Source organism: Montipora capricornis, chromosome 11, assembly GCF_036669925.1.
Source record: "Montipora capricornis isolate CH-2021 chromosome 11, ASM3666992v2, whole genome shotgun sequence".
NCBI classification, from domain to species: domain Eukaryota; kingdom Metazoa; phylum Cnidaria; class Anthozoa; order Scleractinia; family Acroporidae; genus Montipora; species Montipora capricornis.
In genome coordinates this window covers 18,488,983-18,493,982 of record NC_090893.1, presented here as the reverse complement: position 1 = coordinate 18,493,982, position 5,000 = coordinate 18,488,983, and the positions used below count along the sequence as shown (strand labels likewise).

Below are 5,000 nucleotides of genomic sequence, written 5' to 3'. Positions count from 1 at the left end.
GTCTCCTCTGTCCTACGCTATCCTTTCAAGTTGTTTCCATGTGTGTCCAGTCCTTTTAATATCCTTTTCAAGCTCCCATCGCCAGGTGTTCCGTGGTCTCCCTCTCTTTCGTTGACCTTGGGGGTTCCAGTTCAGGGCTTGACTGCCAATGCTACTAGGTGGTTTGCGTAGCATATGGCCAAGCCATCTCCATCTCCTTCATCCATATCCTTCGTCGGATATCCTCTTCCACTGGAGTTTGCTGTTTCCTTGCCCATAAGTTCTCGTTACTGATGGTTTCTGGCCAGTGGATTCTTAGCCAGTGCTTAGAGCGTTGGGTTTGCATGCGGCTGCTCCGGGTTCAAATCTCGTTCTAACCCCTGGCTTGGATTTGTTTCCGGTTGTCCTGGATTCAACTCCACCACGCTTTGTAAATAGCCAACTGGTTGCCTGCCGCCAGTTGGGGTTCTTCATAATGTTTCTTTTAAGTTTGAATTGTTACTTTCACCTTGTTAACAGTGGAGTGCCTGTAAACTAGCTTGATAGCTAAGTGCACTTCCCACTGTAAACAAAGCATTTACATTTAGGAAACCTCTGCTGTACAATAAATGTAAGTTGGAATTCGTCCACAAAAAGTTTAAAGACCTTTGAGAGGTTTCCGTTTTGAAACGTCAGCGTCAATGTAGGCACACAACTCTCAGTTGTCAATTTAAATGTGTCAAGAATTGAGGCAGAAGAAGCTCGAGACCAGCAGCCTTAAGTTAATCGAATCAAAGAAATGTAGACCCCAATTGAATATCCGCCCATTTAAGTATGATCATGCGGACTGTTTTTTCTTCCTTTCCTATTTCTATCAGGCAGGAAAACAGAAGTGTCATTTTTCACTGCAGACGTATAATTTATTTCACTGTAATGTCTGTGCTCGCAGGCTAACAGTCAGAGGGGCACGAAAACTTTCAGCACGGAACGTTCTGGAGGTACAGTACTTATCATGTTCGTGTTCAAATTATTATGATTGGGAAGAAACTATGCTAATAAAAACTCTTGCAACTCTTTTCCTTGGAACAAAGCTGGGGATTTTAGAACACCAATCTTATACCCAAATATAAATATCCATGGACAAAAATAAGATCGAAGGTGCACGCATGGGAAAATGTGAGCTACGTTACATGCAAAAAACCTCAGCTCTTAATCAGAGTAAAATGCTTCAAGGTCATGAGCTTCTGGTCAAATTTAACTCATAACTTCAGAATTTGTATGATAATGTATGTTTTCGATTTTGCATTTGGTTTGCTGTTAACTTCGATGTTTGACCCAACAATCCTCTTTAATTTTAAACACAATTAACTGAAGTGAGTGTAGTGTAACGTGAAGTGCTAGATTTTTATCCCATGGGAACCATGTGAGCGTTAGCCCTACTGATGGAACTGGGCTCTAACTCTGAATCACCAAAACGATACAAGAAGTGTGTACAAGAAGGCACGCAAGCTTAGAAAACTTAATGCAAACAAAGCGTTAACGATAGCCAAAGTTAAAACTTATGTTCTGGCCGCTATGTTGATGTATTTCTGCTAAAAAACCAACATAACGTCTCCATATTAAACTCTTTTAATTTTGATGGCACATTTTCATGAAAAAAAAAACCCTTATATGGAATACCACAAATCTCTGAGTTCTAATTCTAAATTGTTTATTTATTTACTTATTTATTAGCAGAAGCGACAATCAATTAAGAAAACAAAAAAAAGACCCATTTATGAATAACTACATATTACTGGTTGTCAAATGCGCAATAAGTCACAGGAAAGGTCCATTTTGTCACCAAGGAAAACATTTCTGAGACTTAGAAAAAGCCAAAAGTCATGATTCGTGAGTTTTTTGTTCAGATTGAAACAGCCTGAACTTCTTGAACAATAGAGTAGCAGCATATAAAAACCACAAAGCTTCACATTATTTCTCACACAATCCCTCAATATTAAACAGCTGAAGGCATGCATTTATGGGATGAAATGCAGTCGAGTTATCTCAAATCAAAAATGCCAGGAGATACCATTCCGAATTCGGAAGCTTTAGACTCAAATCAATTAAAAAAAGAAAATACTGCTATACATGCACTACTGTTACAGTATTTTTGAAGCTGCATACATCCTTTGAAGAATGAGGAATACAAGATTACATGCTATTCATATGCCAAAAAGTTGATGTGTATTAATTTCTAGAATCTACACTTGCAGATTTGCTTCAATTTAAGCTTAAAACCCTAAATACTTGCATGTATTAGTTTCAATTCTTCGTTCATCCAACAGGGAGAATTAGATCATACATGTATCACAGGTGTATGGAAAAAGGGTGTCTTTAATGGCAGTGATCATTTTCACTGTAACCCACAAACATAACATACTGTAATTTATAGTACAAATTATACGTAATCAGAGCTTGTTTGCATTGTGTGCATGTACATTGTATACAATAAAGCTTTACGTAATGACGAGCAACTTACCACTGTTGGTCTTGAAACAAACTGATGGTCTTTTGTGTGAGCTCAAGCAGTGGCTTCGTCAAGGGAAAGAACTCTGCAATGGTGATTTGATGAGGTTGTTACACTTGTCTATCAAAAGTAGTCTCTGAATAAATACTTTTATAAGGTTTGACTGTCCTAACAAAAATCATTTACCGGTAAACCCACACACTTCACAATGCAAACAGAACATCGTAACTTCGGAATACAGCTGCACCTCTTAAGAGATACATGTACACATGGTGTAAAATTATTCCCACCCATCCCTTGGTAGCTTCTTTGCATCACGTGGCTCATATATGTACATTGTATACAATAAAGCTTTAAGTAATGATGAGCACCTCACCACTGTTGGTCCAAACAGATTCTCTTTTGTGTAAGACCAAGCAGTGGGTTCGTCAAAGGAAAGAACTCTGCAATCATTATGGTGATTTAATGAGGTTATTACACTTGTCTATCAAAATTAGTCTCTGAATAGAATACTTCTATTCACAAACATCACAATGCAAACAGAGTGTCATAACTGCAGAATACAGCTGCAGCTCTTAAGAGATACATTGTACAGTATTAAACTGTACACTTGTTGTAAAATTATTAGCACCCATCCACTGGTAGTGTTCTAAGTATCTTATTCTGAAGTGGATAGTCGTAGTGGAAAATACCACCCATTCACTTGAAATGCTGTTGAGTATATTCTAAAGCGGATATGCTGATACGCAGTAAAAATAGTTTAAATGTCAAATAAAGTATAAAAATGGTCAAGTAGTTGGATACACGGACACGCAACGTCATGTCCTTAAGTGAAACTGTGTTTAAACACACCTCAAAGAGTATTTGCACCAAAATCAGAAGATGTATCAAGTCATATTTACTGATCAGGTTTGTCAAGAGTCACAAGAGGATCAGAAGGGGTACTCTAAGTAGATGGGTTAAGAAAGCACTGGATGCTGCTAGCATAAACACAATGCAGTTCAATCCACATAGCACCAGACCAGTGTCCACTACTGCAGCTACAATCCTCGCCGAAAATCCTTGAAACACTCCCTTCCCCTAGACAGTGTTGAGATGACATTTTACTGTTTGACTGGCTGCAACAACATTGAAAAAAGGGAGGGGGACAAATACGGTGTGAGAATGTTCAAAGTGTTTCAAGGTTTTTGTCGAAGATTGTAGATGAAGCAATAATACATTCTCAAATTCCACTATGTTTGAAGGTCTACAAACTGGCTGAATATCGACAATCATTGCAATGTGACTACTGATTGTGCATGTTTCCTTAATGAGCATAAAATTACGAAGATTTATAACTCTTGCAAAACCGTCCAAACACACATTAAGAAAAAATAATAATACCTGGACAAAAAGATTTGAGACTTTCCTGTTCTTTTAACTTCTGGACCACAACTTAAAAAGAAGGCCAACAATGTACCCTTCCCCCACCCCACCCAGGACAATGTTGTTCAGGAAGATGAGCAAAGAATCCATCTACTGTATACAAAAATTTGGTTTATCAACGGAGTTGATAATGTAAATTGACCACCGTACAGAGATTCTAAATGCTGACGTTTCGAGCGTTAGCCCTTCGTCAGAGCGAATCGATTCGCTCTGTCGAAGGGCTAACGCTCGAAACGTCAGTGGCAGTGGCAATTTTAAGACTTAATTCATGCATATATTTTTTTTAGATATCTATCTACATCTCAACAATGTGGTGGGAGGGAGGGGGGGGAAGGGGGCGAGATGGCAGTGGCAATTTTAAGACTTAATTTATGCATTTTTTTTTTTTAGATATGGACCAAGGTTCATGTACATGTAGTAAACAACCTTGTCCAGGATTCTTGGTTACCCTCTGCTCTTTTCACATCCATTTAAAGAAAATTAATATGTGTACGCTGTATGTAGAAGCATAAAAAAATATTTAAAAAAACAAGGATTCCATTTCCAATACAAGACCTCAAAATTAAACAGCTAAAGGCACGCATTTACAGGATAAAATGCAGTTGAGTTATCCCAGATCAAATCCAAAGTTGGAAGCTACATGCTCATATTGTAATACAATACCGAGTCACTATAATAATTGTAACAGCACACACTATTTATAAGCCAATCTACATTCACCATAATTGCCTTAACCCTGAGCACTTGAGAGTGAAGTGAACTTTGAATTCTTCGTTCATCCAAAAGGGAAATTTGAATCATATATGGATCACGAGTGCATGGAAAGACGTGTCTTCTACATGAACAATGGCAGTGATCGTTTTCACCGTAACTTAGAGATAACATAACACAACACGAGTTATACGTAATTAGAGCTAGCCTTGTTTTCATTGCATGAGTCATCTACAAAATTACAAGAATTTAAGTAATGATGAGCGACTTACCACTGTTTTTCCAAACAGATGCTTTTTCGTGTGATGTCAAGCGACAGCTTTGCCAATCAGTGGCAAGAACTCTGTAATAGTGATTTGATGCAGTTAAATAAATTACTCGCACCAAACTCAGAAGA

At 38.0% G+C, this 5,000-nt stretch overlaps 2 protein-coding genes across 2 annotated transcripts in view; both read right to left on the bottom strand.

The window, feature by feature from the left end:
• LOC138024364 (tetratricopeptide repeat protein 28-like) overlaps positions 1-5,000 on the bottom strand; it is a 245,376-nt gene that overhangs the window by 159,089 nt on the left and 81,287 nt on the right. The gene's annotated exons all lie outside the window — the stretch shown is intronic.
• LOC138024374 (tetratricopeptide repeat protein 28-like) overlaps positions 1-5,000 on the bottom strand; it is a 46,501-nt gene that overhangs the window by 31,715 nt on the left and 9,786 nt on the right. Inside the window, exons 3-4 of the mRNA XM_068871566.1 lie at positions 4,876-4,946; positions 2,480-2,552 (exon numbers count right to left, since the gene is read on the bottom strand). The gene's annotated coding sequence lies outside the window, so the exon portion shown is untranslated. The remainder of the gene's footprint in view (positions 1-2,479; positions 2,553-4,875; positions 4,947-5,000) is intronic.